Below are 16,357 nucleotides of genomic sequence, written 5' to 3'. Positions count from 1 at the left end.
CCGCGCTGATGACAATGACTTGTATATCGGAGGCCGCGCTGATGATAATGACTCGTATATCGGAGGCCGCGCAGATGACAATGACTTATATATCGGAGGCCGCGCTGATGACAATGACTCATATATCAGAGGCCGCACTGATGACAATGACTCATATATCGGAGGCCGCGCTGATGACAATGACTCATATATTGGAGGCCGCGCTGATGACAATGACTTGTATATATCGGAGGCCGCGCTCATGACAATGACTCGTATATCGGAGGCCGCACTGCTGACAATGACTCGTATATCGTAGGCCGCGCTGATGACAATGACTCGTATATCGGAGGCCGCACTGATTACAATGACTCATATATCAGAGGCCGCGCTGATGACAATGACTCGTATATCGGAGGCCGCGCTGATGACAATGACTTGTATATCGGAGGCCGCACTGATGACAATGACTTGTATATCGGAGGCCGCGCTGATGACAATGACTCATATATCGGAGGCCGCGCTGATGACAATGACTCGTATATCGGAGGCCGCGCTGATGACAGTGACTCGTATAACGGAGGCCGCGCTGATGACAATGACTCATATATCGGAGGCCGCGCTGATGACAATGACTCGTATATCGGAGGCCGCGCTGATAACAATGACTCGTATATCGGAGGCCGCGCTGATAACAATGACTCATATATCGGAGGCCGCGCTGATGACAATGACTCATATATCAGAGGCCGCACTGATGACAAGGACTCATATATCGGAGGCCGCGCTGATGACAATGACTTATATATCGGAGGCCGCGCTGATGACAATGACCTGTATATCGGAGGCCGTGCTGATGACAGTGACTCGTATATCGGAGGCCGCGCTGATGACAATGACTTATATATCGGAGGCCGCGCTGATGACAATGACCTGTATATCGGAGGCCGTGCTGATGACAGTGACTCGTATATCGGAGGCCGCGCTGATGACAATGACTCGTATATCGGAGGCCGTGCTGATGACAATGACTCATATATCAGAGGCCGCGCTGATGACAAGGACTCATATATCGGAGGCCGCGCTGATGACAATGACTTATATATCGGAGGCCGCGCTGATGACAATGACCTGTATATCGGAGGCCGTGCTGATGACAGTGACTCGTATATCGGAGGCCGCGCTGATGACAATGACTCGTATATCGGAGGCCGTGCTGATGACAATGACTCGTATATCGGAGGCCGCGCTGATGACAATGACTTGTATATCGGAGGCCGCGCTGACGACAATGACTCGTATATCGGAGGCCGTGCTGATGACAGTGACTCGTATATCGGAGGCCGCGTTGATAACAATGACTCGTATATCGGAGGCCGCGCTGATGACAATTACTCGTATATCGGAGGCCGCGCTGATGACAATGACTTGTATATCGGAGGCCGCGCTGATGACAATGAATCGTATATCGGAGGCCGCGCTGATGACAATGACTCGTATATCAGAGGCCGTGCTGATGACAATGACTCGTATATCGGAGGCCGCACTGATGACAATGACTCGTATATCGGAGGCCGCGCTGATGACAATGAATCGTATATCGGAGGCCGCACTGATGACAATGACTCGTATATCGGAGGCCGCGCTGATGACAATGACTTGTATATCGGAGGCCGCGCTGATGACAATGACTTGTATATCAGAGGCCGCGCTGATGACAATGACTCGTATATCGGAGGCCGCGCTGACGATAATGACTCGTATATCGGAGGCCGTGCTGATGACAGTGACTCGTATATCGGAGGCCGCGTTGATAACAATGACTCGTATATCGGAGGCCGCGCTGATGACAATGACTCGTATATCGGAGCGCCGCGCTGATGACAATGAATCGTATATCGGAGGCCGCACTGATGACAATGACTCGTATATCGGAGGCCGCGCTGATGACAATGACTCGTATATCGGAGGCCGCGCTGATGACAATGACTCGTATATCGGAGGCCGCGCTGATGACAATGACTTGTATATCGGAGGCCGTGCTGATGACAATGACTCGTATATCGGAGGCCGCGCTGATGACAATGACTCGTATATCGGAGGCCGCGCTGATAACAATGACTCGTATATCGGAGGCCGTGCTGATAACAATGACTCGTATATCGGAGGCCGCGCTGATGACAATGACTCGTATATCGGAGGCCGCGCTGATAACAATGACTCGTATATCGGAGGCCGCGCTGATGAAAATGACTCGTATATCGGAGGCCGCGCTGATGACAATGACTCGTATATCGGAGGCTGCGCTGATGACAATGACTCGTATATCGGAGGCCGCGCTGATGACAATGACTTGTATATCAGAGGCCGCGCTGATGATAATGACTCGTATATTGGAGGCCGCGCTGATGACAATGACTTGTATATCAGAGGCCGCGCTGATGACAATGACTCGTATATTGGAGGCCGCGCTGATGACAATGACTTGTATATCAGAGGCCGCGCTGATGACAATGACTCGTATATCGGAGGCCGCGCTGATGACAATGACTTGTATATTGGAGGCTGCGCTGATGACAATGACTCGTATATCGGAGGCCGCGCTGATGACAATGACTTGTATATTGGAGGCCGCGCTGATGACAATGACTCATATATCGGAGGCCGCGCTGATGACAATGACTTGTATATTGGAGGCTGCGCTGATGACAATGACTCGTATATCGGAGGCCGCGCTGATGACAATGACTTGTATATTGGAGGCCGCGCTGATGACAATGACTTGTATATCAGAGGCCGCGCTGATGACAATGACTCGTATATCGGAGGCCGCGCTGATGACAATGACTTGTATATTGGAGGCTGCGCTGATGACAATGACTCGTATATCGGAGGCTGCGCTGATGACAATGACTTGTATATCGGAGGCCGCGCTGATGACAATGACTTGTATATCAGAGGCCGCGCTGATGATAATGACTCGTATATCGGAGGCCGCGCTGATGACAATGACTCGTATATTGGAGGCCGCGCTGATGACAATGACTTGTATATCAGAGGCCGCGCTGATGACAATGACTCGTATATCGGAGGCCGCGCTGATGACAATGACTTGTATATTGGAGGCTGCGCTGATGACAATGACTCGTATATCGGAGGCCGCGCTGATGACAATGACTTGTATATTGGAGGCTGCGCTGATGACAATGACTCGTATATCGGAGGCCGCGCTGATGACAATGACTTGTATATTGGAGGCTGCGCTGATGACAGGGGGTGTCAGGGTGTGTTGCGGCCCTTCTGCAGATAGTGAGTCCTTATAAACAAGCAGCAGATGAGCCGGACGCCTCCTCTTTGGCGCAGACATAATGAGGCGCGAGGTGCGGAGCTGATACCTCTAAGCTGCGATTTAGAATCTAATTATTCCTGCGGACACCGCGTCCCTATCTACATATATTACTTCCAGCGCAAGACGGGATTTGTTCAGTCAAATTATTTTATCACTTTTAGAGATGTTTTCTTAATTGCGGGAGCAGCCAGAGCGCTCGACGTTATTTGTGTCGTCGACGCTGCGGCGGAAAGTAATTAAATTGTCAGAAAGTAATTGTTCTGCGGATTTAACGGCGACGTTTACACGTAGCAGATAGAAAAAAGTTTCAAACAGGGCGGCATTAACCCCTTCCTGGGACCCATTGGGCGTAGTCAGGGGCCCCATCCACGCCCCCTCCCTCGCCAGGATCCCCTCCCTCCGCCGGCGTTGTCCTGAAGTTTCACTGGATTCTGCAGGCGCGAGATACAAGGATATTAAAAAGCAAATCCTGATCAAAGCTTCACGTCTTGTCTCCTCCCTGTGTGGAACAGATGTGCAGCGCAGCATCTTGGAGCAGCAGAGGCGAGCGCTGATTTATGGCCGCGCCCTGCCGGTAACCCTGCGTCCCGCATGCTCCGCACCATCATGTCGGTTATTAGTTTTCAGTTGAAAATGACCAGATAAGAGTTTGTTCACTTCATCAATATTGTGCATTTATTGCTTGTCAGACGACTCGGGCCCATAAATCTGCCATAGGAGGGCTGCGGCCTGGTGGTGAGGAGCTCCCCCTGCCAGCTACAGCCATTGTCCTCAGCGATTTAACCCTTCACGTTTTAACCCTTCGCACAGGATTATGTCCGTATTATGGCCCGTCACATCCCAGAAATGTTCGTGCCCCCATCCCCCCTGCTGAGCCCCCCTTATACCAGGTCTAATATGTCATCGAGGCACAGACCGGCATTAAACATTCCTAACAATGGAAATATCCGGAAAAAATCCTTCCATCTGGGCGAGTCGGAAATTCTGCACTGACGCATCGAAATTTATGCAATGAAATTCCTCTTCCTAATCGGAGATATATCATTCATGGGAGAGCGCGCAGAGCTTGGCAACCACGGAACAATGCGCCGAATCCTTCACCCTTTCGTGGCCGGGACAGCTGCTTGGTTAATGCATGAGATGATAGTGATAATGGGCTATGAGGTCGGCCATTTTGAATCCTGGACGTTCTATTGAGGATTTCTGTGGTGCTAGTCCAGGCAATGCCGAGCAGATGCTGGGGCCACTGGGGCAGGAGCATAAACAGAAGCAAGGGGGCCCCATAGCAGACATATAAATGGGCTCCTATTATGGCATCTGACTTTGCCCCCCTGGACAGAAGGGTCTGGTGGTTATTTCCCCTTTCTTCCCGTGACCCATTGGTCAGTTCCCCCTCCATTAATTTGCCGTTCCCTGCAGAGAAGTTCTGCGCAGCTTCTTACCAGTAGACAAAGAAACAGGACCAACCAGGGCGGGGCCCCCTCTCTCCAAGGGCCCCATAGCAGCCCCATGGTCTCCATTATAATACGTACACCCTTGGCCTGCGGGGGTCATGTTCTTCTTCGGCGGCAGCTCCGGTACTGATAGGTCACAGATCTACTGTCCACATGAGCCGATCCCCCTCTGAGTCTCCTGGTTCTCGATTCTGTGATTATTGATCCCTGAAAAAGGGAATAGAATGGAACCCAGCGTGTAGTGCGTAGACACAGCGGAGCGTTACTGGTCCGGCTCTGCTCCGCAAGAAGAACGTTCTCTACCATTCTGCAGCACAGGGCAGAACATCTGTGTAGAGGGGACGCCAAACCATGCGGCCGCCGGCACAGGACACAACTTGTCCTCGAGATCTCTGCTTGTAGTCAGTGGAAACATCCTTATCTATGTTAAAGGGGTACTCCGCCCCTAGACACCTTATCCCCTATCCAAAGGATATGATGTCTGATCGTGGGGGTCCCCCAGCAGCCGGTGTTCTGAAAGTTATTTTCAGAACGTTGGCTTTTGGCGGCCGTGATAGTGCCGTCACACCACGCCCCCTCGTGCCATCAGGCCATGCCCCCTCCCATAGACATAAATGGAGGGGGCGTGGTGTGACAGCACAAGGGGGCGTGGCAGAGAGATAAGTACTTATTCCTAATCATTTTGAACGACGCGCGGATCCATGGAGGAAATTGGCAAGAAATTTACTTCAGTGTGAACAGACCCTTAGAGCTTGAAAAAATTCTGGGAATTATTCAGAGCAGAATTCCACCTGCAGCAGACCCCCATTGATTTCCGATGGATTCTGCAGCAGTGCTAGAGCTGAACTTACGAAGAGGATCCAGATTCCGTTGAAAGAATGAATATGTTCCTCCAGATCTGGAGCAGAATTCCAAAGTGTGTATATCCACATGGAATCCTCAATTATTGAAACGGAAATTAAAGGGGTATTCCGGTTTTTTTTTTTTTTCTTCATTTGACTTTGCTACAGGGGCTGTAAAGTTAGTGTAGTTCTTAATATAGTTTCTGTACCTGTGTTTGATGGTAGTCTTGCAATTCTTCTGTAATTTTTGCCCCAATGTTTATTTTTAACAGCAAACAAAATGACGTTTCTCAGGTTGCAGTGTGGCCCGAGACATTACATCACTAGTAAAGTGTTCAGAGGGAGCATGTCTGTGCTTCAATGGGGGGAAGCGACTGCTGGGTAGGAGATCATTCTGCAAGAATTTGCAACAGCTGTAGGCACCCTGGTCAGAAAAAACACTGGTCCATTGCATTGAAGGGAGCACAGGTGTGTTTCAAAAGGTGGGGGTGGCTGATGTGTGGGAATAAGAAAAATTACCTCACACTTACAAACAAGGAACTATGGGATTTGTAGTTTGAGAGAACGAACTCCAACAGGAAATAGCCAGTTCATAAAGAGATAGCCACAGCGTTATGGTAATCTCACAGCATAGCCATTTAGACAACCACAGATCCTTCCTAAGCATGTCCATTACTGTCTGGCAGGTACATACTAACATCGCCTTATGGCGGATGGATGACCCCTTAAAATCCTCATCAGATTTCCCATTGGAATCAATGGAGCTTGGATTTCAGGCTGATTTTAAGGAATCCTTGTGGAATCTGCCTCAAATTACTCAGTGTGAACGTGCACCTAGACGCAGATCCACAGCAGACACCGGAAGCATACCCTGGGACTTTCACACAGAATCAGAAAATACCCAAATACAGTGGTCCCTCAACATACGATGGTAATCCGTTCCAAATGGACCATCGTTTGTTGAAACCATCGTATGTTGAGGGATCCGTGCAATGTAAAGTATAGGACAGTTGTCTACAACCTGCGGACCTCCAGATGTTACAAAACTACAACACCCAGCATGCCCGGACAGCCAACGGCTGTCCGGGCATACTGGGAGTTGTAGTTTTGCAACATCTGAAGGTCCGCAGGATGAAGACCACTGTTATTGGAGGTTATACTCACCTGTCCCCGCCGCTCCGGACCGTCACCGCTCGTCACCGCTGCCCTGGATGTCGCCTTCCATCGCTGTCGCCGCATCCCCGAGGTATCCCCGACGCTCCAGCAAGGCCTCTGCTTCCCCGGTATCCTCGCTCTCCGTCGCCGCCATCCTGTCGCTATGCACGCTGCTCCTATTGGATGACGGGACGGCGTGCGCGGCGACGTGATGACGACGATGGAGAGCGCCGACGATGCAGGGGATCCCGAAAAGGACGCGCCGGAGCCCCGAGGACAGGTAAGTGATCATCAGCGGAGCACACGGGGCAGCGTAAACGGCTATCCGGGGGCAGCTGAAGCAGTCTGTGCTGCAGGATAGCCGTTTATGCAATGGCCCCGACATACAAAAGCATCATATGCTGAAATGATCGTAGGTCGGGGGGCCACTGTACTTTTCCTAGCTGAGGGGTTGTTACAGTGTACAGGTGCAGACAATGCCCTGCAGGGTGAGCAGGACAAGGTCAGGACAGGTATCAGTGGAGGATCACATCTTATACCAGATATCTCTATAATTATTATTATTATTATTATTATTATTATTATTAATTGTATTATTATTATTCTACTTTGTAGAATGGGCTGTCAGCCTCTGGATAAAAATAATCAATGTTCCAATCACTCACAGCAGCAGAATTCGTGAAAATGGTGAGAAATATATTCTATTTGCAGAACTTTCCATTCTTCCATGATGAAATTTTACACGCATAAGGCTGGTGCCAGGCGGTGGCTTTGACTTCACAACGCGTTTCATTGGCGAAGATCGCTGTGTCAGGCTGCAGCATCGCAGTTATAGGGATTGTCACGATCACACCCTATCGATCCAGCCCAGACGCTAGAAAGAGTGTGATGGTGCAAGGGTTAAAGCCGCCAGACCTCTGGGTATCCACTACTAGTCCCAGCAAGTCACCAAATTAACCCTTAGATAAACGTGTTTCACCTGAGCTGCCTTCAGAAAGGTGAGCTCATATATTTAAAGATCAAAGACCAGAGCTGATAAATTAAACATTTAATCTGATAAAAGGTATCACAGTGCTGACTATATAAAAATACAGAAACAAATGACACACAGGTATAACTATATATAAAAGGTATCACAGTGCTGACTATATAAAAATACAGAAACAAATGACATACAGGTATAACTATATATAAAAGAGTTTAGCAAGACAAGTTCAGAAAACAAAAGATGAAGTTCTTACAGCATGATGATATCAGTCCATGAGAGAGTCAGAGTCCAGCTCTTGTCAGCTTGTTGCACAGCATTGAACACCCTGAGTCTAGCATTGTTAAATATTATATATCTGCTTTTTGGAGGGAGAGTCCATTCCCCCCTCCCCTCTGACCCTCTGATCCTACCAGGGGGGCATCTCTCTGCCTGGCCCTCTTATCTTGTTGATTATATGATGGGACCAGAGTGCATGACTTCAAAGGAGATGTAAACACACAGCCAGACCCCCCCAATAAAATGCAATACACAAAAAACACAGGATACACCGTCTGAATGACCCCTCACCCCCCAGGTCTTAGTTTATACATAGATGCAATTATAAAACACATGTATGTTTCCATAATCAGGCCTTGGGCCTGACAGGGATATACCCCGAAAAAATTCATATTGGAATATTCCAGGTCTCGGTTGTTGCAGGTTGCAACCTTGACCAAATTCACTTCCGTAGGTTGCGGAGCAGCGTGATATTTCCAATCTTTGCCTTTTAAAATGTGTCGAGCAGCCATAGTTTATGTGCAGCACTAATCTAAATCCTGGGATATCCCGGTAGCGCTGATCACCTGCTGGTTACACCCGCGCCACGCCCTCAGGTGATCCGGAATATTGGACCTTATTAGTTCCTGACATGTTGCAGTTCTCGGCGTCTCCTGCGATGCAGAAGCAATCAAGATGGTGTCTGGCATCTATGGTCTGTCACCAGATTCGCACTTCCCTTCATATTCCCAGCGTTCGTATTTCCCGGCAGCCGCGACACCTGAGGACGGAGCGGAGCCGCGCGCGGCAGAAAAACGATGTCATTTGCGAGCAGCTTCACCTGTGATATTTTATAATTGTTTCGATGAGAAGCCGATAATCCTTCCCCCTCTCGGAAGTGTGATAACTGGGAGAAGCGGCAGCTTAATAAAGTCGCCAGCGCCGGGGCCCGTGTTATATTACGGGAAGTCAATCTTTGATCAGCCAGGCTGAAATGAGTTTGATAAGTGCGGCCGCCTCTCACCAGCCGCTCTCCAGTTTGTTAGAGCTGTTTGCTCATCTTTCTCAAGTGCAAAATAAGCAGAAAGGCGCAGGCCGGCTCCTTATCTGGCGCCACTTTCTTCTGGAGATCTCTGGCGCTTTAATCCTGCGTGTCTGGGGCTGGTTAACAAGGAAATCCTGTGTCAATTATCACCAACAACTTCCTACTGTGCAGCAGGAGGGGGGTGGGGGGGTGGGGAATCAAAGCTTTCGAGAGCCTTTTCACACCAGAGAGTGCGGCTGCCTCTAATTAAATGGCTTCATCTCCTCCAGCCGCTGCTAGATAGCTAATGACTGATAACCTGTCCGCGCCACCGCCGCCCTCTGCCCGCGCACCCCACACGGCCCAAGCTGTTACTGGAATATTTGCTGCTTGTGGCCCTACAGGAACCGGCTGCTCCCCAGGAAGGCATTTACCCCGAGCTGCGGGCACTGTGCGTCACTACTTCGAGCGGTTAACCCTCACAGCGGATTTATACGGGTGACGGTAATATCGTCATATCGCACGACGTCCACACAATATTTTATTTTTTTTATATTTATTTTGGCATTTTCAAATGTAACAAATTGGAGACAAGGAGGATAGGGGATAAGTGCTTGATCGTACGCAATCTCCTGCACAGGGTCCCCGCATTAGCGCTCAGTGTGAGTGCCCCCTCCCCACCACCTCCCCATACAGTTCTATAGGAGAGGCAGGGAGGCACGAACGCTGCCTCACTGCCTCTCCCATAGAACTACATGGGGGAGGCGTGTTGGCCGCAACGTCATACTGCGGCTGGCATGCCTTCTGCATGGGAGAGCCATGGCAGTGCTGCGGCCCTGAACAGGAGATTGCAGTGGGTCCCAGCGTATGGACCCCCCCCCCCCCCCCCCCCGCGATCAAACACTTATCCCCTACCCTGCGGGGGGGGGGTAAGCTGTTTTCGGCTGCAGATGGCCTTTAAGGAGGAGCGGGGTTGTGAAGGGGGGGTGGCCTGAGAGAGGGTATGTGGGGGGGGAGTAGGAGGGGTCAGTGCGATAGCACAGGTGCAAGTTGCCCATCCACCTGACCTGACTTTGGTTTTGGATTTGGGTGCAAAGGTGCGCGAGGAGGTTGAGGGGGTTTACGTTGTCGCAGTGGTAGGAGCTACGGGGGACTTGGAGGCACTTGGAGAGAGTCTAGCCAGAGACTCGGAGATAATGGTATGGGGAGGCTGGGGCGGTACCCAGCCGGTTGTGGTAAATCCCTGCGGTGAGGTCCCAAATGGAAAGCGATCTCTGAAAGAGGTGTCCTTGGGTAAGGTGAGGGACGACCAAGGGCAAAGTAGGAGACCCCAAGAATTCGTGCTGCCTTCAAGTCCCCCTCCTGTTACATGATATATTTTCTAGGGATTGTTACTGCACTGTTTACCTGGTAAAGAGTTCATATATTTTTGTTATGCTGTTATTTTATAGAATTTGGGCTGCTGTGGTCTTGTTTTACCATATCTTGAGTCTGTGTTGATTTGGGGTAAGGGTATGAGGTGTCACAGTGGAAATAGACGGTCCCCTTGTCAAGCCTGGAAAGAAATCGTGGTGAGTTGCCGCTCTTTTATGCCTTTATGGACTTTGATTATTATAGCATTTGACTGCTACCTCGTGTTGAGCACCACCCACGGGGCTGATGTTATAGTGACTCTGCGATACGATGCAGCATATCGAGGGTGCCAGTATTGTTCCCCCTATAACAGTGGAAGAAGTAGTGCCAGCTGTTATCAATTGCTTTTTTGGACAATGAAAAATAGTAATTCTACCTGTAAACAACATAAATTCCGTTCAAATAGAACGTATAGAAGAGCACGGAAAATAGAGAGTCAATAATAACCAGCACCTCCAAAGTCAATCCAATCATACCGCATCTACGCCACACTCACTCTCCTGGACATAGACCAAAAGAAGGGCAGGACGAGCGCCCAACCTTGGTTCCCAAATGTGGTAAAAAGGCACCGGTGTTCCTTTGCCCTCATAGGTAACTCTATACAAAAAAAAATGTATGGAATTAAGTGAACATGGACCCAATAAGATAGGGAAGGAAACCTAGGGGGTTTCTTGTTTAGAAGCAGGGACTTTCTGGCGTAAATAAGTGAGAGTCTATAGAGCTTGCCACAAAAATTGGTAGGGATAATGTCTTCAATTAGACCAATAATTCAGAGGGTCCCAACCCAAGGGGCCACCAACAGTCCAGGATGTGAATTTTTCCAGTTCTACTCCAATGGAGTAACTGAAAAACTTGAGGACTGTATTGGGGACCATTGCAATAAACTATTCTTAGGAACACCGAAAATTGTAGGAAATCCAAGCTGTTCATTCAAGAAGGTATGAACTTCTACCCAGTGGTCTTGTACCCTCGGGCAGTCCCATACCATATAATATATAGTACCCTGGACACCATTTCACCTCATGCAGGTATCACTGGTAAGACAGTCCATGCATAGTAAACGCGTTGGAGTATACTCGATGTAGCCACTTGTTTTAGATGAGCTGGTCCCTAGTACTAATATTGGATTGTTGAGGTGGCCATACACATTAGCTAGAAGGTGTATGGCCTCCATCTGTACATGGTGGCAGAAGCCGATTCCAAGGCCCCCTGTACATCTTAGACAGAAATGTATTCATACCCACCAATTTCGGCAGGATCAGCTGACTGCAATGTGTATGGGGCTGTCATCGGGCCGAGCAGAATGTTCATGTTTATAGGAGGGGTTGGGAGCGATTGAGCATTCAGCCTATTTGGCTACCTTATTGGCCCTATTACATGGGGGGCCCCAGCGGTCGGACCCCCAGCGATCTGAAACTTATCCCCTATTCTTAGCATAGGGGAAATGTTTTTCAGGACTGGACTATTCCTTTATCTCTGACGTACATCACTAGAATTGCAACTGCGGTGGCCCAGTACGGGAGGTGTTACCCCGTACTCTTGCTGTCCTGTCAGGCAGTGTCCCCTGGACCCCCCTTGCATCTGTCCCCCCATGTAAATATGTTTCTAATGTATTATACCATGTGTTCAGAAAGCGTTGTCACTTTAAGACTGTTTACTATGTGACTTATCATGTGATTGTTACCCAGGAGGTACCAGTGATCAAGTGATCCCAGGAGTGACCTATGGGCTCCCTGCTAGTCTCCTCCATATAAGCCCTGGGTGGAGCTTCTCTCTCTCTCTCTCTTTCCTTACAATTCGAGTCCTAGAGAGAGTCCAGAGTCCTAGGAGGCCTCAAGTCCAGTCTGCAGCCACAATCTACAAACCTGCAAGTAAGACACAGTCACAGTCTTGTCAGTCTCGCCCAGGACCCAGCGGTACACCTTCAGGTGGTATTGAGGATAAACCCCACACTGGCGTCACGAATACAAGAGATAAATGCCATCTGCCCCTTGGGTAAGAACATCTGCCCACCTCACACCCCATTACCACAAAACTATTAACCCCTTCTCTGTACTAGACCCCAGGGATGTTATTTGGCTCCATACAGTACAGTGAACTGTACGACCTACGATGGCCCCGACATACGATCATTTCAGCATACGATCACTCTCAGAGGCAGCATCAACATACGATGCTTTTGTATGTCGGGGCCATCGCACAATCGGCTATCCGGCAGCGCAGACTGCTTCAGCTGCCACCGGATAGCCGTTTACGGTGCCCCGTGTGGTCCGCTGACGATCACTTACCTGTCCTCGGGGCTCCGACGAGTCCTCGGGGCTCCGTCATCACGTCGCTGCGCACGCCGTCCCGTCATCCAATAGGAGCAGCGTGCATAGCGACGTAATGGCGGCGACGGAGAGCGAGGATGCCGAGGAAGGAGAGGCCAGGGCAGCGGTGACGAGCGGTGACGGTCCGGAGCGGCGCGGACACGTGAGTATAACCTCCAATACCAGTGGTCTTCAACCTGCGGACCTCCAGATGTTGCCAAACTACAACTCCCAGCATGCCCGGACAGCCGTTGGCTGTCCGGGCATGCTGGGTGTTGTAGTTTTGCAACATCTGGAGGTCCGCAGGTTGTAGACCACTGTCCTATACTTTACATTGCACGGATTCCTCAACATACAATGGTTTCAACAAACGATGGTCCATTTGGAGCGGATTACCATCGTATGTTGAGGGACCACTCTACTATTTAGATGCAGCTGCAGGTTTATTTTCCTACACGTGGTGCGGTCCGGTCCCCATTGGCCCCGCAACAGGGTTTTTCACACAATCACACTATACGGTTGTTTCTGTCGCTAGTATTTAACCCCTAGATCTCATTTCTTCATTAGTGAATTTCGCGCCCAGAAATAGCGGCACACACTTAGGAGACCAAGGTGGCGGCCCGGATGGTTCTCTCAGGTCCTGACCCAGGCCCTCCCTCCAGTCCCGATAAAGTAGATGGTCCTCAGAAATTGGGGGGGGGGCTCTTGTTTGTTCCTTGTCATGCAGATTGTCACGTAATTACAGGTGTCAGACATGGCGGCGTTCACTCCCGATGTATCCGTGCTCCACGTCGAGGAGAGAAAAAAAAGAAGAAGAAGCGAGACCGAGATTATTTACAAGAAATCAATGAGGCCGCGAAACCCAAGAGAGGCAGAATTACTGGAAACTACTAATATAGAGCAGCCCCTGGGGCCACAGTCACCCTTGGGGCCCTCCACAGTCCCCCCCCCCCGGGGAGAAGAGTTATAGAGTTACAGTACAACAATAAGATCATCTCCTCCAGGAGGGGGACGCGGGGGGCGATCAGTGCGCTCCACCTACAGACAAAGATGGGAACAAAGTCCAATCTCCTCAACGACTGGAAGCTTCAGAGCTGGAGGAAGCAGCTGCGTCACAATGTGTCGGCACCAATCACCAAGACTTCAGTCAGGGGCGGAAGATTCAGGGGTTTGGGTTTCATCCCGGGATTCGGCACGAGGTCAATGGTTTTGTGTTGGTCGTATTTGTCTGTTACTATATTATATATATCTCAGGAACCATCATGGAGGCCTCAGAGGTGGAAATGGACCAAGACAGAAAAAACGGACACAGAATCTGGCCCAGAACTTTCCAAAGAACCTTTCACATAACCTGATCCAGAACCAGATATAGACCCGTCCTCAGAGCCTACTTTATAACCTCTGACTGTGTATATACCATGACTGTGTATACTCACCTCTACTGACTGTGTATATACCATGACTGTGTATACTCACCTCTACTGACTGTGTATATACCATGACTGTGTATACTCACCTCTACTGACTGTGTATACTCACCTCTACTGACTGTGTATATACCATGTCTGTGTATACTCACCTCTACTGACTGTGTATACTCACCTCTACTGACTGTGTATATACCATGTCTGTGTATACTCACCTCTACTGACTGTGTATACTCACCTCTACTGACTGTGTATATACCATGACTGTGTATACTCACCTCTACTGACTGTGTATACTCACCTCTACTGACTGTTTATATACCATGACTGTGTATACTCACCTCTACTGACTGTGCATATACCATGACTGTGTATACTCACCTCTACTGACTGTGCATAGTCCAAGACTTTATATACTCACCTCTACTGACTGTGTATACCCATCTCTACTGACTGTATATACCATGACTGTGTATACTCACCTCTACTGACTGTGTATATACCATGACTGTGTATACTCACCTCTACTGACTGTGCATAGTCCATGACTGTATATACTCACCTCTACTGACTGTGTATACCCATCTCTACTGACTGTATATACCATGACTGTGTATACTCACCTCTACTGACTCTGTATATACCATGACTGTGTATACTCACCTCTACTGACTGTGTATACTCACCTCTACTGACTGTGTATATACCATGACTGTGTACACTCACCTCTACTGACTGTGTATATACCATGACTGTGTATACTCACCTCTACTGACTCTGTATACTCACCTCTACTGATTGTGTATATACCATGACTGTGTATACTTACCTCTACTGACTGTGTATATACCATGACTGTGTATACTCACCTCTACTGACTGTGCATAGTCCATGACTGTATATACTCACCTCTACTGACTGTGTATAGTCCATGACTGTGTATACTCACCTCTACTGACTGTGTATACCCATCTCTACTGACTGTATATACCATGACTGTGTATACTCACCTCTACTGACTCTGTATACTCACCTCTACTGGCTGTGTATATACCATGACTGTGTATACTCACCTCTACTGACTGTGTATATACCATGACTGTGTATACTAACCTCTACTGACTGTGTATATACCATGCCTGTGTATACTCACCTCTACTGACTGTGTATAGTCCATGACTGTGTATACTCACCTCTACTGACTGTGTATATAGCATGACTGTGTATACTGACCTCTACTGACTGTGTATATACCATGACTGTGTATACTCACCTCTACTGACTGTGTATAGTCCATGACTGTGTATACTCACCTCTACTGACTGTGTATATAGCATGACTGTGTATACTGACCTCTACTGACTGTGTATATACCATGACTGTGTATACTCACCTCTACTGACTGTGTATAGTCCATGACTGTGTATACTCACCTCTACTGACTGTGTATATAGCATGACTGTGTATACTGACCTCTACTGACTGTGTATATACCATGACTGTGTATACTCACCTCTACTGACTGTGTATATACCATGACTGTGTATACTCACCTCTACTGACTGTGTATAGTTCATGACTGTGTATACTCACCTCTACTGACTGTGTATATACCATGACTGTGTATACTCACCTCTACTGACTGTGTATAGTCCATGACTGTGTATACTCACCTCTACTGACTGTGTATAGTCCATGACTGTGTATACTCACCTCTACTGACTGTGTATAGTCCATAACTGTGTATACTCACCTTTACTGACTGTGTATAGTCCATGACTGTGTATACTCACCTCTAATGATTGTGTATAGTCCATGACTGTGTATACTCACTTCTAATGACTGTGTATAGTCCATGACTGTATATACTCACCTCTACTGACTGTATATACCATGACTGTGTATACTCACCTCTACTGACTGTGTATAGTCCATGACTGTATATACTCACCTCTACTGACTTTATATACCATGACTGTGTATACTCACCTCTACTGACTATGTATAAACCATAACTGAGTATACTCACCTCTACTGACTGTGTATAGTCCATGACTGTATATACTCACCTCTACTGACTGTATATACCATGACTGTGTATACTCACCTCTACTGACTGTGTATAGTCCATGACTGTGTATACTCACCTCTACTGACTGTGC

Source organism: Hyla sarda, chromosome 7 (genome assembly GCF_029499605.1).
Source record: "Hyla sarda isolate aHylSar1 chromosome 7, aHylSar1.hap1, whole genome shotgun sequence".
NCBI lineage: Eukaryota > Metazoa > Chordata > Amphibia > Anura > Hylidae > Hyla > Hyla sarda.
This window is presented reverse-complemented; position numbering follows the sequence as displayed.